Source organism: Ambystoma mexicanum, chromosome 11 (assembly GCF_040938575.1).
Source record: "Ambystoma mexicanum isolate Mex_15411 chromosome 11, UKY_AmexF1_1, whole genome shotgun sequence".
In the NCBI taxonomy this organism is placed as follows: domain Eukaryota; kingdom Metazoa; phylum Chordata; class Amphibia; order Caudata; family Ambystomatidae; genus Ambystoma; species Ambystoma mexicanum.
Window position 1 is genome coordinate 438,006,915 of NC_090934.1, and position 25,532 is coordinate 438,032,446.

Consider the following 25,532-nt stretch of genomic DNA (forward strand, 5'->3'; position numbering starts at 1 on the left):
AACGCAGGCGAACGGACAATGCCTGTTTTTACTGCGGTCTCCCCGGGCATTTTGTCAAAGAATGTCCTCGTCGTCCAAAGAATAGACATCAGGGTTTTCAGAAGACTCGCCCCTAAGATCAGAGGGGGGAGCGAGTATTATCCGGAATACCTCTGAACCGACCTTCGGTCCTGTACGTCCCATTATAGTTCAGGCCATTCTGAAACATGCCACAGATTCCCACGCAGTGTCAATAGTAATAGACTCAGGTGCTACAGGCTGCTTCATTGATATAGCATTGGCCCGTTCATTGAACCTTCCTTTGGTCACGAAGAACTGTCCCGAACCAGTCCAGGCGGTAGATGGTTCTTCGCTTACATCTGGTCCGATACTGCAACAGACAGCACCATTAGAGGTGATTGTCCAGGAAAATCACAAAGAAATAATGTCCTTTGACCTCATTGCCACTCCTCAGTTCGGTGTGATATTAGGCATTCCTTGGCTAAAACTACACAATCCTCTCATCAATTGGGGAACGGGTCAGGTATCGTTTGAGTCCGAAATATGTCAATGCTATTGCCTACTGGCAACACCCCAGTCTTCCAGTCCCGCGGGAATCTTGGGTAGTCTAAATACCATGGCAATAGGAGACAACAACGATCAACATGATACACACACGGTAGGGGCTGTCACGGATGGGATACCTGCTGTTTATCACGATTTCTTGGCGGTATTTGATAAGAAGTCTGCAGAAGGCCTGCCACCGCATAGACCTTACGATTGTCCCATCGATCTGGTCCCTGGTGCGTCTATCCCAAAGGGCCGTATCTACTCTCTGACACAGGTAGAAGAGCAAACCTTGCAGGACTATATCCAGCAGGCTTTAAGGTTAGGTCATATTCGTCCATCCACCTCTCCCGCTGCAAGTCCTATTTTCTTTGTTCCGAAAAAGGAAGGGGACCTCCGTCCCTGTGTCGATTATAGGCGCCTGAATGCCGTTACGGTGAAGAACCGTTATCCCATACCACTGATCACTCCATTACTGGACAAACTCACCCATGCTACCATTTATACCAAACTCGACCTTCGTGGGGCATACAATCTCATCCGCATACGTGACGGTGACGAATGGAAGACTGCATTCTGCTCACGACAAGGTCTATTTGAGTATATGGTCATGCCTTTTGGTCTTTGTAATGCTCCGGCTACTTTTCAACATTTCATGGACGATATTTTCAATGATTTACTGAACACTTATGTAGTTGTTTATTTAGACGACATACTGGTGTTCTCCGCCTCCCTTGAGGAACACACAAAACATGTCAGGGAAGTACTGTTGCGTTTGCAAAACAACGCTCTTTATGCCAAGCCTGAGAAATGTTTGTTCCACACCAATCAAGTTGAATTCCTGGGGTTTCATATCTCGCCCAAAGGACTTTCCATGAATCAAACCAAGGTTCGGGCGATTGATGACTGGCCGGTTCCCACCAATCTAAAGCAGTTGCAATCATTCCTGGGGTTTGCAAACTTCTATTGGAGATTCATATCAGGGTTTTCTTCGGTTGTGGCTCCACTCACGGCACTCACTAGTCCTTCTGTCCCTTATGTATGGTCCACGGCACAACAATCTGCTTTTGATCTATTGAAAACCCTGTTCACCACCGCTCCGGTATTACAGCACCCTGACCCCGACCTTCCTTATATTCTAGAAGCAGACGCTTCATCTTTTGCTTTGGGTGCAGTGTTATCACAGATCTGTCCCACCACCAACCGTTTGCATCCAGTAGCGTTTCATTCACGCAAATTTACGACCACCGAATCCCATTATACGGTCACAGAAAAGGAACTGCTGGCTATTAAGGATGCACTACAGGTCTGGAGACATCACCTTTTAGGTGCCAAACATCAAACCACGGTGTATACTGACCATAAGAATCTCCAAGACCTTGCTTCTTTGAAATGCACAAACAGTCGACAGGTTAGGTGGCATTTGTTCTTTGCCGCGTATGATTTTGTGGTCAAACATAGGCCCGGTGTTGGTCACGGTAAAGCCGATGCTCTGTCTCATTCACCTGGGGGGAGACACTTCCTTGTTTTCCGGACACCCTGTTAGGAAAGAATCATGTAATCTGTCTATGCACACCAACTCCTTCTTTGTTGTCTGATATTCGCCAATGGGTCTCTCAGTATCCACAATCATTGGCAGAGTGGGATCTGGTTATACAAGATGGGCTGCCTTTTGTTCATGGTGGTAAACTTTTTCTACCCACAAGTGAGACCCGAAACCAAGCGCTGACCTGGTCCCACGACGCTGCCATCAACGGCCACCCCGGACAACTACGCACTTTGGACCTTCTTAAACGATGGTGCTGGTGGCCCACGATGAAGCGCGACGTGTGTGACTACGTCAATACTTGTGCCGTGTGTGCCCAGGGTAAATCGCGCAGGGGGCGGCCCTTGGGTCTTCTTCATCCTCTCCCCATTCCTCCACGACCTTGGCATACGGTCTCCATGGACTTAGTCACTGATCTTCCTCGCACCCAGGGGTTTGACACTATTTGGGTCGTAGTCGACTCGTATACCAAGTTTGCACGCTTCATACCTTGTAAAGGGATTCCTTCTGCCCCAGTTCTGGCCAAACAATTTTTCAAACATGTATTCTGTCTTTTTGGTTTACCCCATGTGTTGGTCTCTGATCGTGGGTCCCAGTTCACTTCCTGTTTTTGGCGGGCCCTTACCACTCTGTTGGGCATTGATGCCCGGTTTTCCTCTTCGTACCACCCAGAGAGTGATGGGCAGACGGAAAGGGCCAACCAAACGTTGGAGCAGTATCTACGTTGCTTGACGCTGCAATATCAGGATACATGGCTCAATTTACTACAGCTTGCGGAGTTTGCCTACAACAATGCTCTGCACTCCTCTACTGGTCACTCCCCGTTCTTTTCCCTTTACGGTCAACATCCACGTACCCTTCCCATTCCCGATTTTTCCTCTTCCAGCACCCCCGCCGCATCTGCTTGTGCCCGAGACATTGTTTCTGTTCACGCTCAGACTTTGGTCCATTTACATGAGGCCCAAGCTTCCATGAAGGCGGCTGCCGATAAAAAGAGAGCTGTTCCTCCTGTTTACAAAGTAGGGGATAGGGTATGGCTTTCCACTCGTCATCTACATATCCCTGGCTGCCGCAAACTGTTGCCACGTTTTGTGGGTCCTTATAGGGTGGTCAAGGTACTGAACCCGGTGGCGTTGCGTCTGGCGGTGCCATCTGCCTGGCGGATCCACCCGGTTTTCCATATATCTCTTCTTAAACCTTGTCCTGGATCCACCCGCTTGGGTTCGCCTCCTGCTCCTGTTTCTGTCTCTTCACCCGATGTTTATGAGGTCCGGGCTATCTTGGGTTCCCGTATCCACAGAGGTGTTCTGCAGTATTTAGTGGACTGGTTAGGTTATGGCCCTGAAGATCGATCATGGGTTGCTTCCCGGGATGTACATGCTCCCCGTTTGTTGGCCCGTTTTCATCGTGACAACCCTACGAGCCCACATGGTCGTGGGCCTTTGGGGGGGGGCTCTGTCATATCCCCTCGACATACCCATCACCCACACCAACGGGGAAGACACAGCAGGCGGGATGTACGAGGGGGCAGTTCCACCTCTTTTCGCCCGTTTCCTTGTTGGCGTCTGCCATGGCGCCTCATTCATGCCCGACGGCACTGTGGTCGTCGACTCTGCTCCCGCGTACGGGAGCGATCACGTGATTAATCATGGGAACTGCTATAGCCAACGCTGACGTCTATGTGTTGTCAACCAATCAGGAATGACGTCCGATATCACGTGACGCCTTTTTACGGTCATGTGACCAGTCATGTGATTTTGACTCCTTTTAAAAAGGAACCGAGGAGAATCATTCAGTGCTTCACAGCTGTTTCAACCAGAGAGACCTGTTTGGCCTTACTCCTTGCATTTCTTGTTACCTTTTGGATTTTTGACCATGGAACGTTCTTTGGATTTGTACTGGATTACCCTTTGATTCGACACATTCTTCTGGAACTTTGGAACTCTTGACCCCCCATCTGATCTTGGATTTTGCTCTGGTTTTTTCCTTCTGTTTTGGCGAACTTTTGTGAACCACGAACTTTTGACCATCATCGTTCTGGCTTCAGGTGTGAGTCGGAGGAACTACAGTATTTTCCAGCCTGCTGTTGGTCTTCCCTTGTCGTCCATTCAGGTTTCCCACCTGTTCCATCATTCCCCGGGTAAGCTGTATTTGGTTATTCTTGATTGCTTACACTGCCATTATTGATCATAGCAATTCTGAACCTAACCTTTGCCTTACAGCACTCAGGGGTCCTTCCGGTGTTCCCGGTATCCAACAGACGACATCACTCATCACCTGTGGCCTCAAAGATTGCTCGGGCAGTGTTTTTTATCTGCTCGAGCGGTACTTGGGGACGGAGGTATTCTATAGCTGCACGACCATCAAGGTGGACATCAGGATCAGATCAGAATACCAAGATCCCTCACGCGTCTAGGATCCTCAGATTGTTTTTTTCCGCCATACTGGTTGGAAGCATCTTGCGGAGTCCCCTGGCCTTAGCCATACTTTTGCTAATTATTGAAGTTTAAAATTATTTATTGACATCCTTCCCCACCCCAACGTCGACCCTCGACACTCGACGACGGCTGGAGAAGACATCGACCGTCGGCTGCTGCACGACGGATCTGGGCCTCGGAAGGCCGCTGGCCTCGGCCCGGGCCTAGTAGGCCGCTGGCCTCGGCCCGGGCCTAGTAGGCCGCTGGCCTCGGCCCTGCAAGTAGGGAGAGTGGGGGGTGGTACATACTCTTCACTCTTGGTATATAGGTACACCTTATATATTTCCTACACTTACCAGCCCGCTGCCTCAAGGTGCGTATGGAGGGTACCTGTTAGGAAAGATTTCGTTATTGTAGGGAACTTTCCTTCCAGGTGGCAACCCCTAAACTTTTTGCTATTGTTTTCAACCTGTTTTCTTGACTTTGCCAGAGAAGTGCAGCCTTCTGCTGTACTCCTCTGGGCTTTCGCTCCTTTCTTACGGGGAAACTGACATGCCCTTAAGACAGTCAGTACCGGGGAACGCTGTTTCCCGTAGTTTCTTTTATCGTGTCGCCATTTTAGTGCAACACGACACAAGAGGGCACTGTAAGCTAAGTTACAGCTCTCTTGGGTCTCTAGCCTTCTACAGACCCTAGACACTCTTGTAGGATGGTTTTTGGATCGGTGCAAGTCATTCAGGGACTGGGCTGGTGGCAGCGATCATTTGGTTTATTTTGAGCTCCTTTTGCCGTTCTGAGCACCTTTTTGCCGCGAACACAAAAGGGTGGCCCGGCTACCCAAAATGGCCGGACCACGAGGCTCCTTTGTCTCGTCCACTGTCCGTCTTGCTCCCTTTACCTTCCCCCGGGTCAGGCGACCCGGGGCCTTCCTTATTTGGGCATGTAGTTTCCCGCGAAACACGGTTGCTTTCGCGGGCTTCTACATGTCGTTTGAGTGCCCCCAGGATGTGGGCTGGGCTGTCTGGTCCCAATACACATCCTGGGTGCCAGAGAGTCTAGGGTGGTGTGAATGCCTGGGACCACCGTGGTCCGTGATTGGTCCACGTATGGTATGTGTGTTGATGAGCGGATCTCCCATTGGCTCCCCTCCGTTTTGGCGCGAAGGGAACCGTGGATGAGAGGGAGCTGGAAACACCACTGCCATGTCGATCTCCTGAGTTCTTACGAACCCAGGGATACAGGAGCCAAGTATCCTGCGAACACGAGGCTGGACCGAGGAATCGCTGGTGACCCCCTGAAGAACTTCTGCTCCTCATTGCTGTCGTCCGGTGAAGCCCTTTCCACCGAAGATCGAACAAGAAGGCCTGTACTGGCGCTTCGACCTATTGGAATAGCAGGACCAGCTATTCCCGGCACCTTCATCAACTCCTGCCGTAAGCCTTCGGAAGTGTCTCTGGGCCATCCAGTTGACTGACCAGCTTACTAAGGAGTCCTGCTCTGTAATCGCCGACAGGTTGGGTGGTATTCTGAGTCCGGGGCACGCTCACACGCTTCGTTTGCTTAGCAACCCTAAGCTAGAGGTGAGCAGTGCTCGTTTGGCTTGAATACACCCGGCCGTTCCGTTGCCCTGCTGTGGCGACAAAACTGTGCTTGTTTCTTCGATCGGGACGTCTTTTTACTCTGCACGACGACGAGACGTTCCCTGCTCTTCAGAACCTGCCAGAAGCTGCATCTATCGAGGAGAAGCTCGGGCCTGCTTGCTTCGGGGACCGGTGAGTAGATTAGCTAGGATCTGGTCGCCCTCCTGCAGTGCCCTTTGCTTTTCCCCGCTGTGAATACAGCACCCCTTGTCCGTACTCGCGCCCTGCTTCTGCCTCACAGTGGAGGCTGCGCTAGAGTCGCGGACCGTGTTCTCCTTCATTAGAGCTCCCTACAGAGCTGTTCAACGTCCTCCGAAGAGCTTCACCTTCTGCCCATTGGCACCGGCGTGTGCAGGTACTTTTGAGCGCTAGGCTCCACTCTTCGTAGGGATTGGACTACCATCCAGTTAGGGGCCTCAGAAGGCGGACATATCACTCGCATTGGTTCGCACTGCCTGTTTTCCTTCCCCTGCAGGTGGATAACATATTTCGTGCTGCTAATGCTGTGAAACTGTGTATTCTGTATATATATTGGGTGGATAGTGTATGTGTTGGTTTAATATCGTTGTATATTGCTGCTTTTACTGTGGTTATTAGTTTCAAGGCCTTATAATAAATGTGTATCTATTTTTGATATAAACAACTGTTTGGAGTAGTTTGTAAGCGCTCTTGCTTTGTGTGCTCACTGTGGGCTTTCAGTCACCCTCACCCCTCTTGAGACCTAGTCTTGACCGCCGCGATCGCTACCTTGATTGGTCTGGCTTGTCCAGAGGTTACCCTGTTCCAAGTAATTAGGTTGGCCTTCTGAACCTCTGCGCCACCAGGACAGAGTTCAGAAATCCGTCTTAACAAATTGGTGTACAGCGGTGGGATACGACTGAAGGTATCCAGTGTTGCGCACGAGCTAAGGCGTTTTCAGGTTATTCCAACCAGGACACGCAGTAAAGTATTGAATATAACGTTAAAAAGGCCATAGTCCTATCGACAGTATGGAAACGAATACTTTATTAACCTTAAATGCTTCGAAATCTGAAACATTGAAGAAGATGTGTGCGGAGAGAGGGGTTTCCTCTCAAGGCACTAAATTGGAAATGATCCAGAGAATCGTGGCGTGGCAAGAAGCGCAGCTTGACGCTATAACTTCCGAGGACAGTGCAGAAGGTGGTGGGGCTGCTCTCACTGGCAGAACCGACGGTTCTGCCGCTGCACTGATCCATCACGACCACGAGGACAGGGAGGATGTAATGTCTAACGTTTCCTCTGCCAGTGTTGATGGGGAGGCTATGCTTGAATTCAAGAAGCAAGAGCTGCGGTTTAGGCAGCAGGAGCTTGAATTCAGCATAGCCAAACTGAAAATCGACCAGGCGGAAAAACAAAAAGACAGGGATCACCAGTTGGAACTGGCCAAGCTTCAGTTCGCAAATGGGTCCAAGGGTCCTGGACATGGTTCTGGGGCTTCCTCTCATCCACGGTTTCCAAAAGATCTGCTCAGTGTGTATGAGGAACGAAATGACATTATGGACTGGTTAAATGCGTTTGAGTATGCATGCGAGGTTCAAGAGGTTGATAATGCGGATAAGATTGCATGGTTACTCAGCAGACTGCCCCATTCTGGTTGCAGTGCCATTATGGAAATGTCGAAGGCTGAGCGCGCTGATTTTGCAATGTTGAAGCAGACTCTCATTTTAAAGTTTGGGAAGACTCCGACCCAATATTTGAAAAGGTTTAGAGAGTATAAGAAAAAGGAAGGTGGTACTTGGGTGTCGTATGTAGCTGAGTCCCTGAAAAACTTGACTGGCTGGGTTGAAGGTTATAAGGTTTCTACCTTCGAAGGCATGATCAATCTGGTCATGCTGGAACACATTTTTGCTTCTTCTTCCCCGGAGCTTAAGCAGCATTTGGCCGATTCGAAGGAGATAGATCCTAAGAAGCTGGCCATTGCAGCAGATTTATGGGTGTCACATCGAGTGTCCCATAAGGACAAAACTCATCCTGGTAAGCAGGAGGAAGGGAAAAAGTCCAAAGATGTGGAGGGTGGGGAATCTGCTAAATCTTCTTCCCATAAGGGCCACAAAAAGAAAAATAAGGGTAAGCCATCCGAGAACTCACAGGGTAGTGGAGGTTCGCCTCCGAAACAGAACTCTGGTTATAATAAGCCTCCCTACGTAAACAGACCCAATGGGGCTTGTTTTTCTTGTGGAGCAACTGACCATGTGAAGGGGGATCCCCGTTGTAAGGTTAGACCTTTGGGGGTCCACTCCGCTAATCTGGCCTTCTCCTCCTACGAGGAAGAAGAGATTACAGGAGCATCCTTCTCCTCAGACTCATTTCCCAGCGGAATAGAGGCTGAGGTAGTTTTAGTGTCCCTGGGTTCCTGGGAGCCTAAAGTCGCAGAGGCGTATGCTAGGATTCCGGATAATACCAAGCACTACTTTAAAGACAGTGTGCTGATCAATGGAGTGGATACTCCAGCTCTTAGGGATAGTGGGTGCAGTCGAACTGTAGTGGATTCTACCTTGGTAGACTCAGAGGAAGTTGCCAGAGCTACTCTGATGCCCACTAAGTTGGCTGACGGCCCCCTCCGTATGTTTCCCGTGATCCCTGTTAATCTAACTTTAAATGGTACAGCAGTTAGGATTCCAGTGAGCATTCAGAGAAACGTCCCGGGAAAGGTCTTGTTGGGCAATGATCTCAGAGCTCTAGGGCTCGTAGGAGACACTGCCGAAAGACCCTACACACGGTCTCAAGCACGGGCAGCATTGGCCAAGTCCAATACGCCGCCCCAGCCGAAGGGGAAACCCAAGGCGAAAGGAGTCAACAAGTCCCGACGGGGGAAAGAGAATATTCCCCCGAGCTCGCCTACCACTGCGGTGGAGGGAGTTGGTCAATCGCCCGAGCCTGACGAGGAGGTGGCGATGCCTGAAGTGTTCGACCCCAACGACCATCCTGAACTAAAAGACTTGTTAGTTGAAGGAGGTCCTGATAGGGACGACTTCAGTAAGGGCCAACGTGAGTGCCCATCTCTGGAAGGCCTAAGGAGACAGGCCTGCTCCCAGCTTGAGGGTGAACCTCCTGGGAAGCATCGGATTTATTGGGAAGGTGGACTCCTGTACAGTGAGCCCACAGAGTCTACAGAAGGAGACCATAGGAGGTTGGTGGTTCCCCTTTCTGTTAGACCCTTCCTCCTGCAGTTGGCGCATGAAGTTCCCCTTGCTGGTCACCTTGGAATGAAGAGGACCAAGCAAAGGTTATCTATGCACTTCTACTGGCCCAAGATGGGGGTGCAAGTAGAAAGTCACTGCAGGAGTTGTGCCTCCTGCCAGTTGTCTGGTAAGGTTGGCGCGACAATCCAAGCTCCATTGGTACCGCTCCCCGTTGTGGGGGTACCATTTGAAAGGGTAGGGATCGACATCGTTGGTCCCCTTGACCCGCAAACATCCTCAGGCAATAGGTTTATCCTGGTGCTGGTCGACCATGCAACCAGGTATCCTGAGGCCATCCCATTAAAAACTGTAACTGCCAAGTCAGTTGCAAAAGCTTTACTCGGCATATTTACTAGGGTTGGCTTCCCTAAAGAAGTTGTGTCAGATCGTGGCAGCAACTTTATGTCGAAGTATATGCAGGCTATGTGGAAAGAATGTGGGGTCACCTACAAGTTCTCTTCTGCATACCACCCCCAGACCAATGGTCTGGTGGAGCGTTTCAACAGAACGCTAAAGAGCATGATTGGGGCTCTGGAGGAGCCCCAGAGGAGGAAATGGGACCTTCTTTTACCATGCTTGTTGTTTGCCTACAGAGAGGTACCACAGGAGGGTGTTGGCTTCAGCCCCTTCGAACTTCTGTTCGGTCATCCCGTACGGGGACCCTTAGCCATCGTCAAAGAGGGATGGGAGATGCCCACTCCCCCTGTTACTACCAATGTAGTTGACTATGTGCTAGGGCTCAGAAAACGGATGGTACTCCTGATGGGCTTGGCTAGTGAAAAGTTGAAGGCAGGACAAGCGCTGGTGAAACATTGGTACGACCAGAAAGCTTCCTTAATTCACTTTACCCCTGGTCAGCAAGTCCTGATCATGAACCCTATAAGGCCTCGCGCTTTACAGGACAAATGGTCAGGCCCTTACACAGTGGTGGAGCCCCTGGGTGAGGTGAACTATTTAGTGGACCTTGGAAGGCCTGGACAGGCTCCAAAAGTGTTCCACGTAAATAGGCTGAAGGCTTTCGTCCCAAGAGTCGAAATCGCAGCACTGCTACTGGCGTCAGACGTTGAGGAAGAGGAGTCAGAACCTCTTCCCGACCTGTTCCAAAGCGGTCCTTCAGATAGCTCCGTTGAGGGTGTCCGAGTGGCCCCTCACCTGACTTCTGATCAGCAGGCTGAGGTGAAAAGTTTGCTTAGGCAGTTTTCCCCCCTGTTTTCACAGTCGCCTGGTTTGACACCTTGGTGCAAACATAACATTGACACAGGAGACAGTGTACCTACCAAAAGTAGGGGATACAGGATGTCGGATAAAGTACGGTCTTATATTAAGACCGAGGTCAACAAGATGTTAGACCTTGGGGTGATTGAACCCTCTAGTAGTCCTTGGTCCAGTCCTGTGGTGTTGGTTCCAAAAGCAGGCACTTCTGAATTGAGGTTCTGCGTGGATTACAGGGCTCTGAATGCTGTCACCAAGACAGACGCTCACCCCTTGCCTCGAACTGACGAGCTGGTGGATACCTTGGGTGCCTCCAAGTACCTCAGCACGTTTGACCTGACTGCGGGCTATTGGCAAATAGCTTTAGCAGAACATGCCAAGGAGAAGACAGCATTTTCAACTCCCGACGGGCTTTACCAATTCCGGGTAATGCCGTTCGGATTGAAGAATGCACCTGCCACTTTCCAGAGGCTTGTGAATCATGTGTTGAATGGGTTGGACGAATTCTGTCTTGCATATCTGGACGATATAGCAGTTTTCAGTGCCACCTGGGAAGACCATGTGAAACACCTCGGGATTGTGCTCCAGGCTCTTCAGAAAGCCCACTTGACCATAAAGGCGAGTAAATGCCAGATTGGACAAGGCTCAGTGGTTTACCTTGGGCATGAAGTAGGTGGAGGAAGGATACAGCCTCTCCCCAGTAAAGTACAAGCAGTACAAGACTGGCCTACCCCCACTACACAAACCCAAGTGAGAGCCTTCTTAGGACTCACGGGTTATTACCGCAATTTTATGGCAGACTATGGCACCATAGCTGCTCCTCTGACTGCCCTCACAACTCCGAAGAAACCCAAGAAGGTAACTTGGACTGACGAGTGTGAGAAGGCCTTCAATGGCTTGAAAGACTCCTTGTGCCAGGCCCCTGTGCTCAGGGCCCCTGATTATCAAAGACCTTTTATCGTGCAGACGGATGCCTCTGACACTGGGATAGGAGCTGTACTATCACAAGTAGATGAGAAGGGTAAGGAACACCCTATCGGTTTTATTAGTCGCCAGCTTAAGGACAGAGAGCTCAGATGGTCCACGGTAGAGAAAGAATGTTTCTCTGTTGTGTGGGCCCTAAGGAAGCTGCGGCCCTACCTCTATGGGACCCACTTCACTGTGCAGACTGACCATAAGCCGTTAAAGTGGCTAATGAACATGAAGGGGGAGAATCCAAAGTTGCTTAGGTGGTCCATAAGTCTACAAGGCTTCGACTTCACTATTGAGCATAGGCCAGGTGTCCAACATAGCAATGCTGATGGGTTGTCCAGAATGTTTTACCGACCTGAACAAGAGACTCATCCAGGGGTGGATTAGTTCCCCCTGTCCATAGTCTGGGAGGGGCGAGTGTTAGGAAAGATTTCGTTATTGTAGGGAACTTTCCTTCCAGGTGGCAACCCCTAAACTTTTTGCTATTGTTTTCAACCTGTTTTCTTGACTTTGCCAGAGAAGTGCAGCCTTCTGCTGTACTCCTCTGGGCTTTCGCTCCTTTCTTACGGGGAAACTGACATGCCCTTAAGACAGTCAGTACCGGGGAACGCTGTTTCCCGTAGTTTCTTTTATCGTGTCGCCATTTTAGTGCAACACGACACAAGAGGGCACTGTAAGCTAAGTTACAGCTCTCTTGGGTCTCTAGCCTTCTACAGACCCTAGACACTCTTGTAGGATGGTTTTTGGATCGGTGCAAGTCATTCAGGGACTGGGCTGGTGGCAGCGATCATTTGGTTTATTTTGAGCTCCTTTTGCCGTTCTGAGCACCTTTTTGCCGCGAACACAAAAGGGTGGCCCGGCTACCCAAAATGGCCGGACCACGAGGCTCCTTTGTCTCGTCCACTGTCCGTCTTGCTCCCTTTACCTTCCCCCGGGTCAGGCGACCCGGGGCCTTCCTTATTTGGGCATGTAGTTTCCCGCGAAACACGGTTGCTTTCGCGGGCTTCTACATGTCGTTTGAGTGCCCCCAGGATGTGGGCTGGGCTGTCTGGTCCCAATACACATCCTGGGTGCCAGAGAGTCTAGGGTGGTGTGAATGCCTGGGACCACCGTGGTCCGTGATTGGTCCACGTATGGTATGTGTGTTGATGAGCGGATCTCCCATTGGCTCCCCTCCGTTTTGGCGCGAAGGGAACCGTGGATGAGAGGGAGCTGGAAACACCACTGCCATGTCGATCTCCTGAGTTCTTACGAACCCAGGGATACAGGAGCCAAGTATCCTGCGAACACGAGGCTGGACCGAGGAATCGCTGGTGACCCCCTGAAGAACTTCTGCTCCTCATTGCTGTCGTCCGGTGAAGCCCTTTCCACCGAAGATCGAACAAGAAGGCCTGTACTGGCGCTTCGACCTATTGGAATAGCAGGACCAGCTATTCCCGGCACCTTCATCAACTCCTGCCGTAAGCCTTCGGAAGTGTCTCTGGGCCATCCAGTTGACTGACCAGCTTACTAAGGAGTCCTGCTCTGTAATCGCCGACAGGTTGGGTGGTATTCTGAGTCCGGGGCACGCTCACACGCTTCGTTTGCTTAGCAACCCTAAGCTAGAGGTGAGCAGTGCTCGTTTGGCTTGAATACACCCGGCCGTTCCGTTGCCCTGCTGTGGCGACAAAACTGTGCTTGTTTCTTCGATCGGGACGTCTTTTTACTCTGCACGACGACGAGACGTTCCCTGCTCTTCAGAACCTGCCAGAAGCTGCATCTATCGAGGAGAAGCTCGGGCCTGCTTGCTTCGGGGACCGGTGAGTAGATTAGCTAGGATCTGGTCGCCCTCCTGCAGTGCCCTTTGCTTTTCCCCGCTGTGAATACAGCACCCCTTGTCCGTACTCGCGCCCTGCTTCTGCCTCACAGTGGAGGCTGCGCTAGAGTCGCGGACCGTGTTCTCCTTCATTAGAGCTCCCTACAGAGCTGTTCAACGTCCTCCGAAGAGCTTCACCTTCTGCCCATTGGCACCGGCGTGTGCAGGTACTTTTGAGCGCTAGGCTCCACTCTTCGTAGGGATTGGACTACCATCCAGTTAGGGGCCTCAGAAGGCGGACATATCACTCGCATTGGTTCGCACTGCCTGTTTTCCTTCCCCTGCAGGTGGATAACATATTTCGTGCTGCTAATGCTGTGAAACTGTGTATTCTGTATATATATTGGGTGGATAGTGTATGTGTTGGTTTAATATCGTTGTATATTGCTGCTTTTACTGTGGTTATTAGTTTCAAGGCCTTATAATAAATGTGTATCTATTTTTGATATAAACAACTGTTTGGAGTAGTTTGTAAGCGCTCTTGCTTTGTGTGCTCACTGTGGGCTTTCAGTCACCCTCACCCCTCTTGAGACCTAGTCTTGACCGCCGCGATCGCTACCTTGATTGGTCTGGCTTGTCCAGAGGTTACCCTGTTCCAAGTAATTAGGTTGGCCTTCTGAACCTCTGCGCCACCAGGACAGAGTTCAGAAATCCGTCTTAACAGTACCCCTTTCCAATTCTGCCCCAAGTGCAACCGCAAATACCCTTGGGTCGACAGGCACGCCACGTGCAATCTCTGCTTGCCGAGGGACCACCCCGAAGCGAACTGCAGAGCGTGTAGTAGGTTTAAGCCTAAGACACTTAAGGACCGTTCGACAAAGCGTTGGGCCCACCACGCCAGGCAGGCGGCCATGGCAGCGGAGGGCGCCTTCAGCGATGGCAGCGACGCCGTACTTTCGGACGGCGAGGGCATTACGGCGTCGAAAGACTGCCGAGCGCAGGTCCCCGACCTCGGAAGGTTGTCCGGCAGGGCGGCTATGGGGAAGACCCCCGGCGATGCAAGCGATACACACCCTACACACACTAAGCACACTAAGTCCAACCGAACCTCGACGACGTCGACTTCTCGGAAAGAGGCACAGATAGAACGGTCCGACTCGGTGTCCTCTGGGCGCTCTCGATCGAGATCGCCTCATGACGCAAGGCAATCATCCACTCTTGCCAAGAGTGCCTCGCTCCCTAGATTAACGGAAGTTCGATCGTCGGAAGACGAAGACAACTTCCACCCCCAGGCCGCGCTCCAGGAGACCGAGGCCGCAGTTAACACCAGCGAGGCCCCACGCTCGAAACACACAGATACCCCTCCCGACCCTCGACGCCAGGCGTCGAAAGTCTCTGGGGCCTCCAAGGGGCAGGGAAAACATTTTTCCACGCACGGGGAGGGGGGGAAACAGCGGAAATCACAGCCTTCCACTCCTGTAAGACCATCCTTCCACCCTAATCAGACAGACAAACACAAATCTACTGGGACATCAACATCCAGCAAGGGTACCCTTGATAAGTCCTCTAAGTTGCCTACTAAAGTCATACCCTGTTCCAAAGAATGGTCCAGTGAAGACATAGACAGGGTCATGTCAAGGATGTCTTCCTTAGCTGATTTTTATGACAAAAACCCAGAACATTTTCTTTCGTATGACCCTCAAGGGGCCACACCCTCAGGCTCCTCTGATCCTATCCCCCTAAGTAAAAAGGCCCGGTTTGAAAGACCTGAACCCTTCGAGGTGCAGCCTTACTCTACTCCATACTCTACTCCACACCCCAGATACCAAGGACAACCTTTCCCTGAAGGGGACCAGGAGTTTTCAATTATGGAGGAACAAACCGGGACTGAATACTATGCGGATGATGAGGACCTGGAGGAGGTAGAAGATGAGCAGGAAATTTACAGAGGAGATTCCCCGGTAGAGAGCGAAGCCCCAGTTACCGACTCGCCAGTTGATAACCAGCCCCTCCTTAATGAAGTTCTCGCTCGCGCAGCAGAACATTTTCACATCGACACCCACGGTGTACAGGAGGAAAGGGACTTCGCAGAAGAGTTGGTGGGAGAGAGGAGGCCGGTCGCTCAGACCATCCCTATCCTTAAATCCATCCAACGTAGAATAGATCCATCCCTGGTGAATCCTAACCTCACCAGAGCCGTCAACCCCAGAGTCGAAAAACTTTTTCGGGCAGCCCAGTCTGACCCTCTTTATATAAGAGGACATCTTAAACCAGACTCCCTAGTGGTTACCAACACTCGGAAGAGGGCTGGGACACCCTTATCGTCGTCAGAAGCTCCTCCCGACAAGGAGAGCAAAAAACTGTACGGGTTGGGCAGGAAGGTAGCCTCAACGTCCGCCTACCAAGCAAGGATTGCAAACTCCACCACTCTGTTGGCAAGTTACAACTGCCATCAATGGGAAGAGGTCGCGGCGCTCATAGCCTCTGCTCCTGAACCGTTAAAGGGCCAGTTGGCTCGGATCTCGGCAGAAGGGAGAGCCGTGTCTGGTTGCATATTAAAAGCAACTTTCGACGCCGCTGACAACGCAGGAAGATTGATAGCAGAAGGTACTGTTATCAAGAGACATGCGTGGTTACGGCAGTCGGGGTTCAAAACAGAAACCCAGGCTTCATTAATAGACAAGCCGGTGGAACCCGATCTATTGTTTGGGAAAGCGGTCGAAGACGCACTTAAGAATGCCAAGGACGAATACGAGACTCTCAAGTCCCTTGGCCAGCTTACCAACAAACCCCCTAACCAGAGGGGGAACAGTAATTTTCGTCGCCCACGTGGCCAAAATTCACAAAGAGGCAACTATGCCCAAGGACAGGGTACACAATGGAACAACAACCAGCAGTCTACCCAAAGTTACGGCAGGGGTAACAAGAGAGGTCGTGGAAGAGGCAGAGGCAGCCCCAACAAGGGAGGTGGCACGCCTCCACCAAAGCAGTGACGCTCAGTTCAGGGTCCCTTCTCACGCAACCCCAGTAGGGGGACGCATTTCCAACTTTACCCAGGCTTGGGAAGGGATCACCTCAGACAGATGGGTGCTGTCAACAGTGTCCACAGGATATTGTATAGAATTACTGCAGCGTCCCCGGAACCACCCTCCACGACAAAGAATACACTCCTTAGAACATCAGAAGATCCTTCTCGAGGAGATCGCCATTCTGCTAGAAAAGGACGCGATAGAACTCGTCCCAGGACACCAGGTAAACAAGGGTATCTATTCAACTTACTTCCTTGTGCCAAAGAAAGATTTGACAATGCGCCCAGTATTGGACTTACGGCCTGCCAACAAATATGTCAAGCCCCAAAAATTCCGTATGACCACGCTACAAGAGGTAATCCCCCTACTAAAAAAGGGGGATTACATGGCAACCTTGGATATGAAAGATGCTTATTTTCATATTTCCATGCTCCCAGCGCACAGAAAATACTTGCGCTTCAAGGTGGACAGTCGCCACTACCAATTCAAGGTACTGCCCTTCGGGATAGCTTCAGCACCAAGGGTATTCACCAAGGTACTGGCGGTGGCAGCTGCACACCTACGCAGGGAGGCAATCCCAGTGTACCCTTATCTGGACGACTGGCTCATAACGGGGGAAACCCCAGGAATTTGCAGGTCAAACATTCAGAGGACTATCGACCTCCTCCACGAATTAGGCTTCTCTATCAACGAGAAGAAGTCAAGTCTGGTGCCAAGCACCTCAAAACAGTTCCTAGGAGCAATCCTAGATACTCAGAAAGGGTTGACCTTCCCTTTGGAAGAGAGAATTCGGAATATACTACTGCAAATTCCACATTATCAGTCAGGTCAACAAATAACGGTACGCAAAGCAATGCGGTTACTGGGCATGATGGGGTCATGCATTTACCTGGTCCCCCACGCGCGTCCGCGCATGCGTCCCATGCAGGAATGGTTGGCGAAACAGTGGTCTCAGGCAAGTGGTCAGTGGGACGATCTAGTGGTCGTTTCGCCAACACTCATACAGAGCTTACACTGGTGGACAAGAGAGAATCTCGCAAGGGGAAAACCCTTTTACGATCCCGAAGTACAGGCAGTGGTGACTACAGATGCATGCCTGACTGGGTGGGGAGCTCACCATCTCCACCACACAGCTCAGGGTCTCTGGTCTCACTCAGTAGCCAAGAACCACATCAACCTGCTAGAGCTTCTGGCAGTATTCCGAGCGCTTCGGGCGTTCGAGCCCCATCTGCTAAACTTGTCGGTGCAAATCCGGACGGACAGCACGACAGCCATGTTCTATCTGAACAAACAAGGAGGGACTCGTTCGCCAAATCTGTCCAAGCTTGCCCAGAAAATCTGGATATGGGCACTCAGACGGAACATCTTCCTGTCATCACAACATGTTCCAGGGGAGCTCAATTCCCTAGCGGATGCCCTAAGCAGAGACTCCCTCCCAGAAGAACACGAATGGGTCCTTCACAGAGATATCGTGGAAGATCTCTTCTCTCAGTGGGGTTTCCCCACTATAGACCTATTCGCCACAAGCGAAAACAAACAATGCCCAGGATTTGCATCCAGGTTCCCCCAGCCAGACTCCCAAGGGAACGCCCTGTGGATGAACTGGTCAGGGATGTTTGCGTACGCTTTTCCACCAACTCCTCTCATCAGGAAGGTGGTGTACAAGATGAACAAGGAATCGATGACGCTCATCCTAGTTGCTCCCACACCTACGCAGGATGGCGGTGTGCGAGCCCATCAAACTCCCAGCCTGGTACAACCTACTGTCCCAGCAACAAGGTCAAACAGTGCACCAGGAACCCAACTCAATGAATCTGGCAGCATGGCTCCTGAGGTCATAGAGTTTGGGCATCTCAATTTACCACAGAGGTGTATGGACATCCTAAAAGAATCCAGGAAACCAAACACAAGGCACTGTTACTTTGACAAGTGGAAGAGATTCGTTATTTGGTGCCAGAATAAACAAATCAACCCGGTTGATTGCACTCCTTCCAACGTTGTAACATACATGCTCCACCTGCTGGACGCAGGCTTGGTTTTTAACTCTCTGAAGGTACACCTGGCAGCCCTCTCGGCTTACACCACATCCCATAACAAAGTATCGTGGTGGAAAGTACCAGTAGTTAAAGCCTTCATGGAAGGAGTAAAGAGACTTCACCCTCCTATTTCGAACCCACCGCCAGGATGGGACCTCAATGTGGTGCTAGCTAAGCTCATGGGCCCCCCTTTCGAACCCATGCATAAAAGTAGTCTCAAACACCTGACTTATAAAACGGCCTTCTTAGTAGCCATTACCTCTATAAGAAGGGTCAGTGAAATTCAGGCTCTGTCAGTGCAGGATCCTTTCTTTACTATTCACAAAGACAAACTGGTTTTACACACACACCCTAGGTTCTCACCTAAATTTATATCTAAGTTCCATGTAAACCAGTCCATCGAGCTTCCGGCTTTCTTCCAGAACCCGCAAAGCTCAGCTGAGGTGAAACTACACACCCTTGATGTGCGTAGGGCGGTCCTCTACTATGTAAATAAAACCAGACCGCTAAGGAAAACAGATCAACTGTTTGTCTCCGTAGCTACAGGCAGAGAGGGGGATCGCGTCTCCAAAGGCGCGATCTCGAAGTGGATTATCAACTGTATACAGCTGTTACTCTCTTTCTGAAAAAACTCTGCCTTTTACGCCAAGGGCCCATTCTACTAGAGGCATTGGGGCCACTCTGGCTTTCATTGCAAATGTTCCCCTCGACACCATTTGCAAAGCAGCTACTTGGAGCTCTATTCACACTTTTACTCAGCATTACTGCATTGACACTCATTCCAAGACAGATACACAAGTGGGACAAGCGGTTCTAAGACACCTGTTTGCTCATGACCCTTCTCACATCCCACCTCCTTCTTCTGGTACTGCTCGCTAATCTATGCACAGCATGTGATCTAAGCAGATTCCACAAGCCTCAGAAGGGATACATTACTCACCGTAATCGTATTTCTGATGCTTGTATCTGCTTAGATTCACATGCGACCCACCCTTCCTCCCCTCCGAGAGAAGGCGCATGATTGCTTGTAGTCTTACCTTTCTGTCTATCTGCTTGGATTATCTGTACTCACGCTACACCTCATGCTTCCTCATGTCAGAAAAAATACAATCTGAGGATCCTAGACGCGTGAGGGATCTTGGGTACAGTGGACGTCATACTAGGGATAGTATTACTGGCACGCCTGTGTCGACGCCCATTTTTTCGAGTTTCGAAAAACAAACTGTAATACTCCGCAGCTTCCACTAGATGTCGGCCTATGCACAGCATGTGAATCTAAACAGATACAATCATCAGAAATACGATTACGGTGAGTAATGTATCCCATATCAATACCTAATTGTGAATCCATTCCATTTCAGCAACTTTTACAAAATGAAAACCATGGTAGATTATGTGGTATCTGCAATTCGGATAATCGCTCCACCTTACTTATACAAACACATTGTAAATATGTAATACTAATGCTTTTACGTTACAATGCAGATGGTACCAAAAACAACTGCAAGCTGACTGGATTCACACATGGTCAAGTATCACTTGGTATGAAAGCCTTCACAACAATAGGTATAATCTACCACGCAGGAGCCACAACCAATTCAGGTCACTAAACTGAATATATAAAAAAATATTGTGGATGGTTCGAATGTAATGATAGTACCATTACTTTAAAGCAGAGATTATCAGCAAATCTTACAAACGCTTATTTAATCTTCTTAAAACCAAAATGTATTAAATAAACTATACTTAAACCTTAACTAAACTTCTGTAAAAAACTATAAAATGTTAGAATATGCCAACAGGTATCTAACTGCCCCAAGATTCTACAACAACTAAACAGATAAATGAATACTACTAAATTATATTAAAAAAAAAATAGATAGAATACGCCAACTGGTATCTAACTGCCCCAAGATTTTACAATAACCAAACAGATAAATCAATACCACTTCATTATAAAAAAAACTATAAACAGTTAGAATATGCCAAAAGGTATCTAACTGCCCCAAGATTATACAACAATTAAACAGATCAATGAATACCACTAAATTATATAAAAGAAATAGACAGAATACGCCAACGGGTATCTAACTACCCCAACATTTTACAATATCCAAACAGATAAATCAATACCACTTTGTTATAACAAAAAATAGACAGTTACAATATGTCAACAGGTATCTATCTGCTCCAAAGATCTGCAACAAGCCAATACATAGAGCATTAGCCAGAAACAACAAGTGAACACTGAAAACAAATAAATAGACTGTAGCATAACAAAAACGTTTTTTTTTTAATCCAACATGGATTTTTATTTTCTCCCACAGACCCAATGATTTCAGCAACAAACACAGAAACTGAGCAAATTGCACAGTACACTGGTTTGTAATCTACTAAATATGAGGGTAAAAAAAAAAATGTTGATTATTCAATGTTATAAATCATTACAAAATACCAATTCTAACATGATATTTTCTTTTATCACAGAAATGAACAAGAAATATATGTACTCCAGTTACTAAACCAAACAGTAAGTATATCATAATAAGTACAACCATCGCAGCAAATCACACCCATATTGACTTATAACTTGGGTGCTTATACATTTGGTCTTGTCCATGCACCCAAGACTATAGGCCCTGCCCACAACCACCACAGCATATCACAAACATAGTGGCTTACAACTTTGTTGCTTATACATTTGTTCTTGGATCCCAAAGTTATAAGTCACTATGAGTGAAAAATGCTGCAGTGGTTGTGGCCAGGGCATAGAGTCTTGGGAGCATGGCCATATGGCTCCAAAGACTCTATGCCCTGGCCACAACCACTGCAGCATATCACACCAATAGAGTCAAACATTTTGACTATGCCATATGGGCACTTTTTATGTCCGCGGACATGATGACTGTTCTTGGAACAGATTCAACTTGCCAGCGAACAATACGGACAGCGTCCTCAGGACACTCCCATTTCGTTTATTTACGAACATGTCAGGACACTGCGAGTGTTCTTAGGACAGTTTCAGCTTGATTGCGAACAATACAGACAGATGTACCGTCCAGGGAACAGTCCCATTTTGTTTACTGACGAACATCCCAGGACACTTCATGTGTTCTTAGAACAGTTTCAACTTGCTTGCGAACAGTACGAACAGTCATACTGTCCTCAGGACACCCCCATTTTGTTTATTGACAAACATCCACCATCCTCAGGACACCCCCATTTTGTTTATTGACGAACATTCAGGACACATGATGTATTCTTAGAACATTTTCAACTTGCCTGCGAACGAAACAAACAGACATACCGTCCTCAGGACACCCCCATTTTATTTATTTGCGAACATCCTAGGACACATCATCTGTTATTAGAACAATTTCAACTTGCCAGCGAACCGAACAGACATACTGTCCTCAGAACACTCCCATTTTGTTTATTGATGAACATCCCAGGACACTTCATGTGTTCTTAGAACAGTTTCAACTTGCTTGCGAACAGTATGGAAAGTCATACCATCCTCAGGACACCCCATTTTGTTTATTAACGAACATACCGGGACACTTCATGTGTTCTTAGAACAGTTCCAACTTGCTTCCAAACAGTACGGACAGACATACCATCCTCAAGACACACCCATTTCGTTTATTTTCGAACATATCAGTACACCACGTGTGTTCTTAGAACAGTTTAACTTACCAACGAACCATACGTACAGACGTACTGTCCTCAGAACACCCCCATTTCATTTATTTAGAACATTTCAGGACATCTGTGTTGTCCGCGGACAAATCAAACACAACAAGGAGATCTACCACCTAAATAAATACAACATTTAACCCATCTCTTACTCCCGCACCATTCCCAAACAGTCTTACACACCAACACACTCTACTAAATAGCATTTTTCCACCAAGTTTCACCGTGCTGTCCGCGGACGTCCGTGAATTCCAGATTACGGGCTTTCCCGAAAATCTGACGCGCTTCACGCTCTTCGCTGTCCAATCAGTGAACACGTTGCATGTCCGCGGACATGACGCAAGCCGATTGGCCAATCAGGACACTGTCCACTGAGCGAACAGGGAAGTGTGTCCGCGGACCGAACATCGATATCACTAATCATTTTTAACCTATTTTTTGCTCATTTTAAAAAAAAACTACTGGACGGATTTTCACCAAATTTGCAAAAGCACGCTTTCGGGACCAAGCCGCTGCTCCTGGTCCAAATTTGGTGAAAATCCGTCCAGCGTTTTTTTTCCCCATTCAGTCTATGGGGAAAAAATAAGTTTTGGGACCCCCTTATAACGTTGCCCCCCTGGACCAAACCTCACCAAACTTTTCAAAAAAAAAGACCAAAGTTATAAGTACTGAAGTTATAAGCCACAATGGGTGTGTTATGCTGCGTTGGTTGTGGCCAGGACCTAGAGTCTTAGACCAAAGTTGTAAGCACTGATGTTATAAGGTAGCATGGGTGTGATATGGTGCAGTGGTTGTGATATGCTGCAGTGGCTGTAGCCAGGGTTTATAGTCTTGGGTGCATGGCCGCAGGCCGTAGGCTGTAGGCTATACACCCAAGACTCTAGGCCCTGACCAAAACCACTGTACCATATCACAGCCATAGATCACACCTATAGATTCAAATATCTATCAAATGTTTGCAATTATACTTACTGTTTCATTTGTTGAGATTCAATATATTTTTTACATGAGTTTGGTACCAGGAGGAAATATTCTTTTTTAATTTCTATGATAAAAGAAAAGAGCATGTAAGTGTAAGTATTCTATAAAGACTAATTACATTGCATAATAGAGATTTCAGCTTTTTTTTGGACCCTCATATTTGGTTTACAAACCAGTGTACTGTGCATTTTGCTCAGTTTCTGTGTTTGTTTTTCAAATCATTGGGTCTGTGGGAAAAAAATCCTTATCAGATTAAAAAATACCTTTTTTTGTATGCTACAGTCTATTTGTTTGTTTCCTTTCAGTGTTCACTTGTTGTTTCTGGTTAATGTTATATCTGTTGGATTGTTGCATATTTCTGAAGCAGTTAGATACCTGTTGGCATATTCTAACTTTCTATTTTTTGTTACAATTTAGTGATATTCATTTATCTGTTTGGTTGTTATAGAATCTTGGGCCAGTTAGATACCTGTTGGCGTATTCTAACTGTTTATAGTTTTTTATTTGAATTTTTGTTAATGGTGAAGTACAGATTAGTTATTAAATTTTTGTTTTAAGAAGAGTAAATAAGCATTTGTAAGATTTGCACCTAATCTCTGCTTTAGAGTAATGGTACTATCATTACATTCGAACCATCCACATTTTTGTTGCAGATTTCTGAAGCAGTTAGATACCCGTAGGCGTATTCTAACTGTCTATTGTTTGTTACAATTTAGGGATATTCATTTATCTGTTTGGTTGTTGTAGAATCTTGAGCCAGTTAGATGCCTGTGGGCGTATTCTAACTGTTTATACTTTTTTTATTTGAATTTTTGAAGTACAGATTAGTTATTCAATTTTGGTTTTAAGAAGATTAAATAAGCGTTTGTAAGATTTGCTGGTAATCTATGCTTTACAGTAATGGTACTATCATTCCATTCAAACCATCCACACTTCTTTTTAATATATGCAGTATAGTGACATGCATCGGTTGGGCTCCTGTGTGCTAGATTATACCTATTGTTTTGAAGGTTTTCTTACCAAGTGATACTTTAGCGTGTGTGAAAACAGTCAGCTTGCAGTTGTTTTTGGTACCATCTGCATTGTAACGTAGAAACATTAGTATTACGTAGTTACTATGTGTTTGTATTAGTAAGGTGGAGCGATTATCTGAATTGCAGGTAGTACATAATCTGCCATGGTTTGCATTTTGTACAAGTTGCTGAAATGGAATGGATTCACAATTAGGTATGGATACATACACAAAGCGCTCATTAGGGATTTGGTCTTGTGTCACATTGTTGCAGAGAGTGCATGTATGTTTCCACATGTATGAAATCTGGAAGATTTCATTTATAGGTATGTTTCTGTTTTCCAGTACTTGTAGTAAGTACATTAGACATTCTTGTGGATCTTCTTGTGAGTTTATAGTGAATTTCACCATTCCAGCACACTAGTCCAATTCTTGTCTTCCGTGAACACTATACATGTTGTCAGGATTGTTTGTTGCGTTTCTATGAAGGACTAACATTTGCAAACACAATTGGTCTGTACTGTGTAAGTAAATGTCAACAATTGGTGGCAATTGAAATAGAATATTCATTGCTACATTTGCGTAACAACTTACACCAGTTACATTTGAAAATTTGAATGGACCAGATAGTTCTGTGTTCAAGTCATTTTTTCGGAGTGTGTGTTGCTTGTTTGAAGAAGTACCTGAGTTACTTTAACTAATAGGTTCTTCTTTGGTTATGGTAATTGATGAAGTATTAGCTTCATTTACTCTCTTTGGAGGATTTGCAGTCATATTCTGTTGCATTTCATTTTGAATTAGTTTTCTTTTACAACGTTTTCCTTTTTGTGGAACAGGATATGCTTTAAGGTGGGGGGTGTATAATGAACGTAGACTATTGTATTCTAGAATGCAAGGAATATCAGCTTTGACTTTACTTGAAATAGACCGTCAAGTGTACGTCAGCGTGATAGTGCTATGTAGGTCATGACTTCTTTAAAGACTGTGTTACCAATATCTATCAATGCTTTGTCTAGGGTAAGACCTTGGGATTTATGAATGGTGACTGCATATGAGTTAGAGAAAATTGTTCTCTGTGTACATACATGTCTTTGAAGAGAAGGAATCGAGCTGTTGAGCGCCCTATCCGTTTTACTTCTGAAAGTTTGTCGAAGAGAATATTGACAAACTGAATGTTGTTGTCATGTGGGTATGTTTGAAAGTCAACAACTGTACCCAGTGCTCCATTAACTAGTCCTTGCTCCACGTCAAGGTTACGTTTAAGCATTACTCTACAGTTTAAGGATAATTTTAATATTTTCTCCAACCCAGCTGTGTTGGAGATAGAATTTTCGAAGGTATTTAGTCTTGTTGTGGTTTGTTGACACATTAGTAGTGTCATACCATGTACGTCCAGTTTGTCTGTGGAGCAAATTTCAATTATTGGTTGCATTTCTTTTTTTAACAT